We start from the raw sequence: 15,943 nt of genomic DNA, 5'->3' as shown, positions 1-15,943 counted from the left end.
TGGCCACTTCACCATGGAATTGTGTGATGGCTCAATATGTTTTAGCGTTAAACTAAACCTACATGATTTTTGTACCAATTTACTCATATTTATAGATAGTAGCCTCCATTATTGATCATAGGCTCTCTCTGACTCTTGAATTCCTTAAGACAGCTCACACTCATACAAGATTCTTTCACGTTGAGAGCTGTCATCAAACTTTTTTATTTGCTCTAATGCGGTTGATACACTCAGCTTTTTTGGTCTTACACTCCTTACAGGAATGCTCATGAGCACATTTTCTACATGTTTGGGCTACCACTATACAGCCCTTAGCTGCCAATAGCATATTCGTAGCATTTGTAGCATGGGTGCGAGCGAACTACAGTTCCTTCAATTGATTTGTATTCACTCCAAATGGAGTTTGTCCTTTTCCAAGAGAATGCAGTAACCACTGGGAGACCTCTAGAATCCAACTGATAAGGCCATCCTTTCTCTTAAGAGGGAATTTAACTTGAAGTGATCCTGGCTGCAGCTTGATCTCATTCTGTGCACTAATGGTATCTGCAAGACATTCATTTTGATGCCCTTGAAAATATCAAACAAAATTATCAGGGTATGAAACTTTTGAGACAATAGACAGGTGAACACTTCTCAGTTCCACTAGACTCTCAATTTCTGTATTAGTTTTACAACGCCCCGAGTCTTCGTCTCTCAACTATGATTCCATCATTTCATACTCTGTAGATATTTTAAATTTCAATGCCAATTTCATTGGTTAATATTCTTTTTTAATAGCTCCTTAGCCTTGTCATTACTTTGTAGTTCTTCAGATAGACCAGTCAGCTCAAGATCCTCTTTGACTCTGCTTTGGCTGAATTGGCTACTTAGCTAGGTCTTGTTGCAGCTACCTTCTGTGTTTCCCTTGTATCTAGTAGTGAATGGGCAGCTGATGATGGACCGCCACCTCCCGCAAGGTCTTGTTCTTTGCTGAGAGAGAGGCTATTTCCTGGACATTTAAATATAGTAGTCACGTGGCTAAACATATAACATATTGTTGAACATAGATTATATAGATATTTACAGTAAAATTTATAAGCCAAATGTTAAGAATTAACGTCAAATATCTTCACTGATCTCCCTATCGAGATATAGACCATAAGTAAGACTTACTAACATTTATTGGAAATTTTATATAAAAAGTATCAATGTAAAATTGTTTAAAACAAAAAATACTTTTTTATTTTAAAAATATTAATAAGAATAATAAAAAGTAAATACTGTTCGTAATTTATCATAAAGGATCTACATAGTTTAAACTGTGGGAAAATAAATTAATTTGTTTTAATGATATAATTGAAATTTTACATACAAGGTGGCAGCACACGACAAATAGATGTAACTGAAAAGGTTATTTGTCTATCTTTATTCTTTCGGAAAAAAAAATGAAATTTGTTAAGTTTTTAATTTATATGTAAATTTTTTTTTACATTAACCAAACGTAGTATACTCACTCTTAACATCTACATATAAAGATGCAATCAATGACATAACTACTAGACCCCGAACCGGATAAAACTTAGCGTAGAAAGTAGCACCGCTGTGACGGTTAAGTCAAAAAGTGCGTATGCTGTGGACAGATTGTTGTGTGCCAACTTATGGTAGCTATTTATGGCGTAATTGCTATTCATTTACCCTCGAGCGTGCGGGAATTGTCATAGAAGCATAACAGGAATGCCAAGAGTTACCGTGCTGTTAATTGTAGCCTACGGCAAGATATAAAAATAAGAACGGATCCGGTATCACGTTTCACCGTTAAGTTAGAAATAAGTCTTATTGCTCTAATAATATGTCGTCTGTTGCCGATCATCAACATCTCGTAACTCCTGGAGAAATTTTTGGGAAGAAACATTAAACTTCCTTCAGAAGTCCGTTATTACCCTATATTGATTATTTATTTTTTAAATTTATGTATTGAACTAGGTTTCACTCGGGTCATACGAGTGTTTTACAGATCACGGGAAATGTGTTTCGTTATCCACAAATGCTGTAATTCAAATTTGAGCATAAATTAGAGTTAGGCTACGAGGTTTTAATCGTGGACAGATGATATGGTATCCTTTTTTTGTACGTAAAACGATCACACGATGGATATTTTGTTAACAGACATCCTAAAAACAACCAATACTTCGGTCGGTGGTTAATTATTTTTTTATTTTGAGAGCTGAATAATGCAAAAATTCCGCCACTGACGGGCCCCAAGTTTTCTTTGGTTTCGTGAAAAATTTCTCAGCTTCTCCTTCTTTCCACGACCCTGATAACTTGTTATCTCTGTCTGTGAATTCCTTATGACTCCTGCAATTTTTATTTAATCCATATGAAATTTTGGTCATATTCGTTTCATGTTCTGACAGAAATTACAGGTTACTTATTTCGCCGAAATATTAGCTATAGAATAAACGTTTTATCGATTTCGGATCGGTGATTGCACTTACGTTGCAGTGGCGTCAGTCACCTATTTAGTTCAAGCTTGACCACGAAATTTCCCTCAAAATTGCATTTTTAAATACAGTATTTTGGCAAATGGCGTATCTTAAACTTACTTCATTAAATTTAAAATTTAAACTTTAAAAAGATAGCCGTATCATGTCGCTTCTACAACAATTTAAAAAAATAAAACTTTTTACAGTGACCAAGTGACCCGTTCAATTATCCAATCGTAATTAACGATCTAACAAGCCTTTTATTTAAAATGTATTAGCGCGCATTAACTATGCTTCGATTCGCAGTATAGGCTTCTTAATTTACAGAAAAATTAGCAACTCTTCTTGAATTTCTTGAAATCTGTACTCAATTCCTCAATCTCTACTTTCTCATAAAAAGTATTCCGTTATGGTTGGCGGGAGAATTTCTAACTTTTAATAATAATTAACATCCAACAATATGATGGTTACATAATTAGATTGTACCTCCTCCGCCACTGGGTTGTGAACTCACACTTTTTGTAGAGTTAAAATTTCCTTTCAAGTAATTCAAATCGTTATCGAAAAACATGTTGGAAAGTGTCAAATCGTTATCTAATAACGATTTGACACTTTCCAACATATTTTTCGATATTCTAAAACTTGTAAATTCTTATATATATATTTGTACTTTTAAAAAATTCCAATTTTTCTAAACATTATAAATATTTATAAAATATACTCTTACAATTTTAAACAATAATAGCCTACAATAACGTCACTTACACTTGTAAAACAAACTTCTAAAAACATCTTTGATTTTTTCATAAATAATATTTTCCCATAAATGATAATTCACAATCACAATTTACTACTATCTTTCATTTACACTCTTCGAAAGTGAAATCGCAACACCACGAAGGAATGCGCATAGCCATATACAGAGTCGCGCTGCATAACGCCAAAATCGCCAATTGGCAATATTTTTATTACAGTGGCGATAAAAATATTATACTGGAGATTGCAAGTGGGGATAAAATCCCAGTTCGCTTGTTTCGACATTCAACGTGAAATTAAGTCACAAATCACACTTCGGAAAAAACAGCAAAATGTCGAGTTTCCGTATAATGGGAGTCCTATGCACCACACATCTAGCGATTTCATCACGTCACAAGGCAAGTTTGGGAAGAAAAGTAGGAAGTGACGTCGAGAGCCGAAGGTAGTTTCGTAGAATGACGCCCAGCGTTTCCACATTGGGAATTTTTTTTATCGACTGACGGGAAATCTTGGGTAATCTCTTTTGGGATGACTTTTTTCATTTTGATCTTTTTCAGTTGATTAAAACAAAAATTTTGAAATGGCAGAACCTGTGAAATGTGTTTCGAATATCCGAAATGTCCGACTAACATTTATGATCAAATGTGTTATTCGGAAGTATTCATTAAAAATTGATTAAAAATAATTCCTATTATTAGAGAGGTTGAGGCGCACGTTTTAAACGTGTAAACGTGTACATGTGACGTTCGGCGCCGCTTTCCCGTAAGCCTAAAAGTTTGACGATGGTGTTTGGAATGTCGAGCGTGATTCCACCGACTATCCAAACACCATTGTCAAACTTTTAGGCTTACGGGAAAGCGGCGCCGAACGTCACATGTACACGTTTACACGTTTAAAACGTGCNAAAACGCAAAAAACCGCATCTAAAATAGTATAAATAGAAGCAGAGTTCTTTACGGTAAGCCTTAATCCTAACCATATCCCTTCAGTGGGGGGAATTTCGACACGTATATTATATAAAAACACGTGCGTATTCGAATGCAGCGTTGTGTCAAAATTTCAAAGGAATCGGTAGGAACAAACGAACATTACATTTTTATTTATATAGATAGATAGAAGATGATCCGCTTTAGTCCATTTTCGCAGAAAAGCATAATGCCTCACAGGAAAGTAAACTTAGGGCGTCGTACTTGTAGCGCCATCTGTTGGACATAAAAGCCTTAACTTAGATTATATATTTTAATTTATATGAATGTTTAACGGAATAATATACAGCCTATGTTCACCCTGAGGTTTCATTCTAAATATTGGTGAAAGAATTTTTGAAATCGGATGAGTAGTTTCGGAGATTACCTGCTGCAAACAAACTTACACAACATACATCTAGAGATGCCACGAATATTCGGCTACTATTCGGTATTCGGCCTATTCGGCTACTTTTTTTAATATTCGGTATTCGGCCGAATAGTATGCAACATTCGGCCGAATACCGAATACCAAATCATGAAAAAAAACCGCACATATTACTCAAAAATGTATTTATTTTAATCATAAATTATTACATTTAATACTTAAAATCTATCAGTGGTAAGTTGTAATGAATGAAAGCAATTTTTTCAGCATTTGTTGATAGCAAACGATTGTGCTTTTCCTCATAAACTATACCTGCTTCTGAAAATAGCCTCTCACTATATACACTACTGCTGGGAGACGATAGATAAATCTTAGCGAATTCTGTCAGGCTTGGATACTGTTTTGCGTTTGCTGACCACCACTTGTAAAGGTCTGCCAGTGCATATATGCGTTACTAATTATTACTAAAAAATATCACCATACAGTGATATTTTTTAGTAATAATTAGTAACGCAATCTGATGTAACAATGAACAAATAATGCATGTTGTGACATGATCTACTCGCAAATAAAACAAATGTGCCCGCAGTGTCGCTACCGCACCCACCGCAATGTATCAGGTCATAACATATCACCCGCGAAATGTACACATATTTCGCCGAACATTCAGCCACCAAATATTCAGCGCTTCGGCCAAGAGCGTAGCCGAATGTTCGGTATTCGGTATTCGGCAAAATCACTATTCGTGGCATCACTAAACATTACCTCTTTATAATATAATATTAGTATAGATAAATGGGGTTTGTTTGCAAAATCCGCGCGGGCAAAACCGTGGGTAACAGCTAGTTAGTTAGTAACTAAAAACAGATACAGTAGAACATGGTTAAGAAATTTTCGAGGGACAGATTTAAAAAAGTTAAGTAGAAATAAAAGTAATATAGCTTTTAATAATCCATATTTATTTAATAATGTTCCACTACAATACAGTGAATTAAGCTTACATTTTATTTATTTAGATATTGTCTAGCTTGCTGCGTTGGTTTCATTCAAAAAATAGTTTTGTGATTTTTATCAAATAATCGTGTAAAAAAATTATAAAATCCGTGTTCAAAGTCGCGCAGATAATGGCACACGAAATTTTGTACATCTCCTTATGTAATTTTCTTTTCTCCATATTCAATTAAATGCATAACATTTTCTATAGGATGTAATTGAAAAACTTATTTTCTGGTCTCGGAGAAGGATTTCCGTCTATCTAATGCGGAATTTCTTAACCGAGTTTTATTGATGGCCAGATAGTCTAGCGGTAGGCAACAGCCTACCGCTCTGGGGAACACGGGATCATCGAAAGACATCAGGAATTTTTCGGGATGGCCCATCCGTATATGTCGGGCCTGGTTCCTTACCACCCGGCCGCCTCATTGTGGGCCTGGCCGAATCCATAACAGACTGCCAAAAGGCCCTCTTAGTACTCAAAAGGTAGAGTTAAAAAAACACAGTTCTACTGTATACGCATACAAAATACATCTTTTACAATGAATTTAATTTACTTTGTCGAATGTTTTTAATTAAGTTTGTAGAAACTAGCGTCATTAACAACTCGCATCAATTTCCATCCCACTCTACTTGAAATGTTGAGTGTGCTGAACGCAGTCATACAGCTTATACGTATTAATTAATATATGAAATCTATTTTGATGATATGAAACCGTGCTTTGCAATTCGTTTATGCTTCTAACACAATAAAGTGCTATAAATTAAGACACTTGGACAATTAGATTTCATAAATATATGAAATCTAATTGTCCATATGCCTCGTCTTCACCATTTTAGTATAACGTATGCTACCATGTAAGGCTTCATACACTGTACACATCATCATCATCTCGCTTAAACTCAAAGAATATATATGAAGTATTATATAAAAATATTTTTTTTTTTACTTAATTTTGTAGTTTATAATTATATAGACTATTACGATTTATTTTATTTTCTAAAATATTTCATAAGAGAAATATCAATTAATGAAAAATCAAATAAATATTTTATTGAACGGGATGCTTTAAAACATACAAATTGATTATTTTAAACATATTTAATATTTAAAAATAATCTATTTGTATAGTACAGTAAATCCGGTACCGTGCTATTCCGGTTTACAGATAATTATTTTTTTCCGTTTTAAACAGATTTTAATATATATACAGGCTATATATTTTAATCTATAGACTAAAGGCTTTACTTAGGTTATTTTATTTTTTGCAAAATAATTGCGTTTGATTTTATCAATACTCTTCTTTTATTCTCTGGAATTAATCAATAATTGTTCTTTGTTAATCACATCAATTCAAAAAATTGAAATGAGGATTGTCTTTTTCGACATCCTCATTTCAAACAAGGATGTCGAAGAGGACTACTTTAATCTTGTTTATATATCTCTCTGCAAAATCCATCTCTCAGCTCCATATGAGAAAACACTCCATACATAACATTTTTCTACCCTCGATATTTTACATTAAATTTAAAATAAGCTTAAAATATAATAATCTATTATTATTATTATTATCAGCATTGGATAATATTAAATATGCTTCGTTAGTAATATATTATTTTCCAAATTTATGCTTATCAGTGGTCGAGCGGACCACAAAACACATAACGGTCATGGGGTCGCGCCTGACAAACGGACTGGCGAATTGGAGTTTTCCGGACTTTTTTTACGTATAGGGACTTTATATACAACTGTATAGAGGCCAGTTTCCCATAGAAACTCGTCCCGTAAAACACCCGATTGGCAGCTCGCTCTCGTGTTGAGTTGCTTATCCCATCAATCCAATCCGTTTCATTGTTATTTTTGTACATTTCGTCTTTAAAATTAAGTAAACTGAAACCTGAAAACACTAAAAAGATAAGTAATTGCGGTATATTTATGGTTATTTTAAAACGTTTTCTGTCCTGTTGGCCGCCTTTTCATATCTGCCATTTATCCAGTTAGACCCAAATTGGGATGCCTGGACGTGAGTTATAAGAGCGGTACATCCTGACCAACCTATCCACAAAAATTTCTGAGACGAGTGGACTCGACCTGGGCACCTCAAAAACAATAGCTGATGTCTTAATGCTTGATCATACTATCACCAAACTATACTGTAATCCTACCGGTATCATCAAGCTTTGAGCTAGTATAAGATTTATCTTGATGTAATAAAATGTTTATCTCTCGCTCGTGTTATTTCATTATCGTTATTAGGAATAGTTTATTATATTTAACTGGCCATCAGCTGACGTTCTGACCTATAAAAAAAGACGATTCAAATTTCACATTAATCTTTATATATTATCAGTGCAGTACCTGCAGCATTCTAAAAGCATGAAACTAATATAGCACAACCACAACTGTTTAAGGACCGTTCATTAATTTCATATACACTTTAAGGGAGTGAGGGATCAAGAGTCTACATTTAATTAATGGACGACCCCTTATAGAAATGTGTCAGATATATAAATGGTCCATCCTATTTACTCATTACAGAATTAAAGTAAATATTTTAATACAGTTACGAAATGAGTAGTAGTGTTATATAAATTAGGTTAGATTTTCGTGTCGATGATGTTTTAACTTATTTTGTATTGAAAACTATTGATAATTTATTATTTTTATTGCAATGAAAATTAAAGTGTATCTCAAACACTTTAATTTTTCAAAAAGCAAACAAACCTGTACAGAAATTCTGTATATTTTTCAATTTTAGCATTAAGAATAAATTCACTGTTTTAGAACTCTATTTTATTTTTGATGAGGCACAATACGGAATAATTTGAATGACCACAATTATGCTAGTTTCTTAAGATACAGTAGAATTCCGCAAACTCGACTTAATGTGGACAGAGAAGGTGACGAGTTGTCGAAAATGACTAGTTTTACAGCATAGGGATGATACTAGTCTAAATAGCGGAATTTTCGTAAAGTATTATATGTGCAAATTCATATACATATTAACTACATACCAGTAGTTAGTATTTAGGCTATATTTGTAGTTAAATTTTAATTTAAAAAATATTCACTCGATACTGGCTACTTTGTTTTGTTAGTTACGCCAACGCAACTAACAAAACAAAGTTGGGCGATCTGTCTAGTGAGATACTTTCCGGGAGGTCTTTTAAAAGGTAACCGGTCCCTATTTAGGCATTAAATAGAAAATCCGATCAACTACGTGGCCTAGTCCTAGGCAAACCCGCGACCGAACTGCTAGTGTTAAGGGAACGGAACCGCTTGGCTACTTTCGAGTTAGTGACATTCGCGTCGTGGCGTTTTTTGCAGTGGCACTTTGGAAAAAAGGTTATATTCTTTGTTAACACCTGAAATTGATGCCATTATAGCGTGTTACCGGTAAAGAACGATAATTTACTTGACTCTAATATTAACTTATAGAGGTAAAAATTAGATAACATGTATTTCATTTTACATCCCCAGCTGTTATGTATAACAGGAGGAAAGTATAGAGATCGTTCAAAAAAATGACCCCCCCCAGATTTTTACAGTTTTGGATTCAGAGGACCTTAAAACGCCGAGAAACGCAAAGAACTTCGGGTTTTTCTGTATATATGGATGTATGTTTGCTGTCTGTCTGTCTCTCTCTGTGTGTGGGGGGTAGGATTTTGTTCATCCCCTTTGAACAAAATAACTCCTTTGTTTTTTATCGAAAATTTCTGAAATTTTACAGGGAGGTTTGTTTATTAGGGGATTGATGCTGTTAAATTTTGGTGTTTAAAGGTTGAAGGGGGTAGGAAGATAAACGGGATCGTGTGTCATATCTCGAGTAGAGTCAGACTTAATGATTTTACTTGTTATTAGCATTTACTTTTTTTTAAATCCATCCTTGCCCTCAAAATTAAGCTTTTGCTAGTTTACAATATTTTATTAAAACTATAAAAATTTTAATATAAAATATGACAACAGATAGCGTTACTAAATGTAGCCGGGAAAGTTAAGCAACTCGTTGCTGGACTTTTCGACACTACGAGTTTTACGAAATGTCGAGTTTCCGGGACTCTACTGTACTAGAACCACAAACCAGGCATTGCTATACAAAAAGCAGCATTAGCAATAACTTGATGGTGGTGCTTCGAAATGTTAGCTGTGATTTTTAATATTTTTACATTTCATTCATCAATGCAAAGAGCACCTTTGCAAATTCGCAAAACTATTACTTACACTCCTATATTAGAATGTTGAAATTAAAAAAAAAATAAAATTTCTTTCGACAAGTGACATAAAAAAAGCTGTTTTTACTTATTTTANAAGCGTTATACAATATTTTGGTGTGTAGCATCCACTAGCTAAATCGCGAGGTTCGTGCTCTGTAAAGCGCATGCGCGAATGCGTATAATCTGGCTGCTTTACACCATTCAAATATTTTGGCCGTGGAAGCTATCGACAATACAGCGCTTCCATTGGGAATACACATATACGAATTTATATTTGAATCTTGTCATTGTTTTTCACATGTAGTGTAGAAATTTGTAATAAGACACATAATGCGATTATAATAAAATATTAATTTTAATTAATTCGAAGTACCTTAAAATATGAAAATAATTGCACAATGTATTTATATTATGTATTTATACAGTATTTTAGAAATACAAGGAAAGCTGCGCTTCCACAGCTTCCATGGATGGCACGCTACTGAGAGATATACTCCTCAAATATGAAATTGCAACACCACGAAGGAATGCACATAGCCACATCCAAATTGCAGGACCGGTAGAGGTGACAGAAATATGCGAATGATTAAGTTTGCGTACGCATCGGGTCATGTGGTATCCAGTTTCTATAAAGACCAGCAGCCAGCTTGGGCCGTAAACGCTATCAGCGATGGTTTGCGGCGCCCGAACTTTTGAAGCATAGAAAAGGTCTCAGAGACAAGAGCAAGCTGAATACCACAAGTTAACAGCTGAGGAAGAAGACCGTATCCTGGAGTTGCACAATTTCGGTTTGTCGATGCACGCAGTTGCCACGCGTGTTGGGCACGACGCGAGTACCATCTAGCGATGTGTTACACGACGAACGCAGGAACATCTGCGAACACGCCAAAGAGGAGTGGATCGCACTGACTGTGGATTTGCCGAACGGCCCGTCGGGACCCATTAGCCACAGCACGTGTTATCCGAAGCCTCCTGTGCCAAACTATGCATTTATGTCCACTCAAACCATTCGCAACAGTTTGCATGAAGTCGGGCTGCACGCACGCAACAAGCAATCGAGGTACCATTAACTGTTCGACACAGTTGCGATAACGACGCACGCCGGGCGTGGTGGCGTCTTCATCGCAACTGGACCACTGAAATGCATCGGATGGTATTGTTTACGGACGGATGAATCCCGCTTTTGTCTGAAGAGGAATGAAGAGTCGAAAAATCCCCTGGAATTTTTCGGGGATGGTCCGTACGGATATGTCGGGCCCCGTCTCTCAGCACCCCGTTAAAGGTTCGGCCTATAATAGGCTTGCTAAAAAAGGCCCTCAGTACCCACAGAGCAGAAAGAGTTATAAAAAAGCTCCTGTGCTTAGCGTCTTATTCAGTCTGCTATCGCCATTTTGGACTTGAAACTCCAAAGACTACAAGCTAAATACTAAATTTTCAGAGGCTCAATTTTTGGAAACGCTTGAGAAGTGGGTCTTATTATTTGAACGACGAGCTTTTTGTGTTTAGGGTTATGTGTTCAAGTTTCGTTCGAATCGGAGACCAGACGTTCGGCCTTCCCTTGTTAGTAGAGAGGTTGAGGCGCACGTTTTAAACGTGTAAACGTGTACGTGTGACGTTCGGCGCCGCTTTCCCGTAAGCCTAAAAGTTTGACGATGGTGTTTGGAATGTCGAGCGTGATTCCACCGACTATCCAAACACCATTGTCAAACTTTTAGGCTTACGGGAAAGCGGCGCCGAACGTCACATGTACACGTTTACACGTTTAAAACGTGCGCCTCAACCTCTCTACTAACAAGGGAAGGCCGAACGTCTGGTCTCCGATTCGAACGAAACTTGAACACATAACCCTAAACACAAAAAGCTCGTCGTTCAAATAATAAGACCCACTTCTCAAGCGTTTCCAAAAATTGAGCCTCTGAAAATTTAGTATTTAGCTTGTAGTCTTTGGAGTTTCAAGTCCAAAATGGCGATAGCAGACTGAATAAGACGCTAAGCACAGGAGCTTTTTTATAACTCTTTCTGCTCTGTGGGTACTGAGGGCCTTTTTTAGCAAGCCTATTATAGGCCGAACCTTTAACGGGGTGCTGAGAGACGGGGCCCGACATATCCGTACGGACCATCCCCGAAAAATTCCAGGGGATTTTTCGACTCTTCATTCCTCTTCAGACAAAAGCGGGATTCATCCGTCCGTAAACAATACCACCCGATGCATTTCAGTGGTCCAGTTGCGATGAAGACGCCACCACGCCCGGCGTGCGTCGTTATCGCAACTGTGTCGAACAGTTAATGGTACCTCGATTGCTTGTTGCGTGCGTGCAGCCCGACTTCATGCAAACTGTTGCGAATGGTTTGAGTGGACATAAATGCATAGTTTGGCACAGGAGGCTTCGGATAACACGTGCTGTGGCTAATGGGTCCCGACGGGCCGTTCGGCAAATCCACAGTCAGTGCGATCCACTCCTCTTTGGCGTGTTCGCAGATGTTCCTGCGTTCGTCGTGTAACACATCGCTAGATGGTACTCGCGTCGTGCCCAACACGCGTGGCAACTGCGTGCATCGACAAACCGAAATTGTGCAACTCCAGGATACGGTCTTCTTCCTCAGCTGTTAACTTGTGGTATTCAGCTTGCTCTTGTCTCTGAGACCTTTTCTATGCTTCAAAAGTTCGGGCGCCGCAAACCATCGCTGATAGCGTTTACGGCCCAAGCTGGCTGCTGGTCTTTATAGAAACTGGATACCACATGACCCGATGCGTACGCAAACTTAATCATTCGCATATTTCTGTCACCTCTACCGGTCCTGCAATTTGGATGTGGCTATGTGCATTCCTTCGTGGTGTTGCAATTTCATATTTGAGGAGTATATCTCTCAGTAGCGTGCCATCCATGGAAGCTGTGGAAGCGCAGCTTTCCTTGTATTTCTAAAATACTGTATAAATACATATTGTGCAATTATTTTCATATTTTAAGGTACTTCGAATTAATTAAAATTAATATTTTATTATAATCGCATTATGTGTCTTATTACAAATTTCTACACTACATGTGAAAAACAATGACAAGATTCAAATATAAATTCGTATATGTGTATTCCCAATGGAAGCGCTGTATTGTCGATAGCTTCCACGGCCAAAATATTTGAATGGTGTAAAGCAGCCAGATTATACTNCATTATGTATCTTATTACAAATTTCTACACTACATGTGAAAAACAATGACAAGATTCAAATATAAATTCGTATATGTGTATTCCCAATGGAAGCGCTGTATTGTCGATAGCTTCCACGGCCAAAATATTTGAATGGTGTAAAGCAGCCAGATTATACGCATTCGCGCATGCGCTTTACAGAGCACGAACCTCGCGATTTAGCTAGTGGATGCTACACACCAAAATATTGTATAACGCTTCCGATGATTCTATCCAGGGCTGGTATCATCAAATGTCACCACACGCCACTGGATGATGGAGAGATACTATCTCTCCATCATCCTGTTTCCTCCACTTTCTTCTATGTGTAGCTGCAGACCATCATTATTATTTTTTTTATCTGTTTTTAATTTTATTATATCAAAATGCTCATAAATCTTTTTAAAAAATTTTCTTTTTTTTTTTTTTTTAAATAATGCTAATAATATTTTTACTTTTCAGGCTGTTATATACAACAGAGGGAAAGTATGGCGATCGGTCAAAAAATACCTCCCAAGAATTTTACATTTTTGTACTTAGGACACCTTTAAACGTCGAGAAATGCAAAAAAAATTCGGGTTTATTTTCTGTATGCATGTATGTTAGTGTGTGTGGCGTTATTTTGTTTACCCTCTTTAAAGCTTAATAATTCCTGTGCTTTTTGTCAAAAAATTCTGAGATTTGCAGAGAGATTTGTTTGTTAGGGGTATTAATGCTATTAAATTTTGTAGATTAAATGTCGAGGAGGTGGGGCTCCCCATACGAGTTTCTCCAGTACAGTCAGACTTAATAACGATTTTATTTGTTATTAGCATTTACAATATTTTATAAAACCAATCCTGCCCTTAAAATTAAGCTTCTTGCCATTTTGTAATACTGTAGTTAAAAATATAAACAGTTTTTAATAAAATATGATAACAGATGGCGCCACTAAATGTTGCAACTCTGCTAAATTTTTAAAAATATTTTGCATCTATTCATTTCGCTGTGTTATACTACTGCAGTTTTTATCATCATTCTTAATGGCAACTATGTTTATGAAAAATCAAAGGTATTTATGAAATTTTTGTTACAGATGTAAGTGACCTTATTATATTATTGTTTAAAATTGTAAGAATTTATTTTATAAATGTTTTATAATATTTAGAAAAATTTAAATTTTTTTAACGTACAAATATATATAAGAATTTACAAGTTTTAGAATAATATCACTATAGAAAAATATGTTGGAGAGTGTCAAATTATTATAAGGTAATGTAATTATATAATCATCATAATTATTGTTGAATATTAATTATTATTAAAAATAGCAAGTTGTTGTAATTGTTTATATGTTTATATAGATAAGAATATCGCGTAAAAAATGATGTATATTAATGCAAAAACGAAGACATCACGTCATAGAATTCAAAAGGGAAGATATTACGTTTATTTTTTCACGATCCATAAGTCACTCTACACTAGAAAAACGTCTCTCACCTGAGGCTAACAAAAACGGCTGCTCTTATGCTGCCAATCGTCTCAGTTTATGAAACTTTGCACACAGGATCCCAGATGTGGCTCACTGATGCGTTTACGATGCGTTTTATGCCATAAATTCGCGACTCTGACTCAAAAATAAGGAACTTTATACCAGCCTTAGTGTTTAGTTTTTCTTTAAAGTTTTAGTCTAGTCAATAAATACTTTTTTTTTATCTAGAAATTTGAACTTAAAAAAAACTAAATACTAATTAAATGAGCTCCCAAGTCAAAACAAACTTAACAAAATAATCATAAACAATGACTTTGCTGATTGATTGAGTGTCGATGATCTTGATTGACTGCTGATCTGAAGATTTTTGTGTTCTCAAAGATATAGTACAACAGAAGCATTCAAAAATCAATTAGGCTATATTTTTGACAAGCCTACATGTCAAGAGAATTCAGTACTAGCAATCTCTCAGCTAAAACTAGTAATAAAATAATTTCAGTGAAAGTCGCAAAGGACGCGACTTTTCGATCACCCTGTATTATCGATGGCCACTTATCTAAAATCGAAGAGAAAGTACGTTTTAATTCCGATGTATCGTTTGAATAACATGACGTTTCCGGTAACGTTTTGACGACATTCGGAAACGATTGGACCAATTGTCGCACATACGGCACCACCGTTCAACAGAAAAGCGCGAAACACTGCTCAACTTTAAACTGTGTTAAATTGTTTTTATGTTGTGTGTCGTGTTCTACGCTGTTTTCAGCCCTCTGTCGGTCTTAAATAATACGCTTTTGTTGTCGTAAAGTGCATTTTTATGCTCAGAAAACATCTAATGTTACTGTATCTTTAAAACCGTAGTTTCTAAGAGCCTATCAGCAACGTTGAGGACGGGTACACGACAACTGGGCCATTCACAATAGGCGATAGTGGGCAGTGCCGGCCCGAGGCAAGTTTTAGGATGGAGCGAGATCCTATTATAGCGCCCCTCCTTGGTTGCCCCTAATTTATACCCTTTAATTTTCTTTACCACTGAGGCACCCCCTTGGACTTTGCGCCTAGAGCGGCTGCTCCGTTCGCCCTATGGTAGGGCCGGCTCTGATAGTGGGTGACAGTTAACTTGGCGACAAAAACAAATTGTAAATATTGGTAAAATATATATAAATGTAAATATGGTTAAGGTTAAGACTTACGAGGTACGAGTTAATAATTATTTTCAGCTTAGGAAAAGGAAATGTTTTCGAATAACGTACTGCGTCGTTAATTATTTTGTTAGAAACAGTTAACTTCTGGCATACTTCGAGCTGCTTTCGAAGGAAATCAGTATTTCGAAATAAACTTCTCAGGAACTTTTATACTTTTTTTGTTTTAATTTATATCGTATTTAAAGTATAAAGTAATGTATTTCTAATCTTATGTAATTGTTGTCTTCGTTTTTACGATTATTTGTTAATTTTGGGATAGATATCAACCGTTTTTTCAAGGCTTTTCTGTTTACTTGTGAAAG

Source organism: Centruroides sculpturatus, unplaced genomic scaffold (genome assembly GCF_000671375.1).
Source record: "Centruroides sculpturatus isolate CEXI.00-Female unplaced genomic scaffold, Cexi_2.0 scaffold688, whole genome shotgun sequence".
Classification (NCBI taxonomy): domain Eukaryota; kingdom Metazoa; phylum Arthropoda; class Arachnida; order Scorpiones; family Buthidae; genus Centruroides; species Centruroides sculpturatus.
This window is presented reverse-complemented; position numbering follows the sequence as displayed.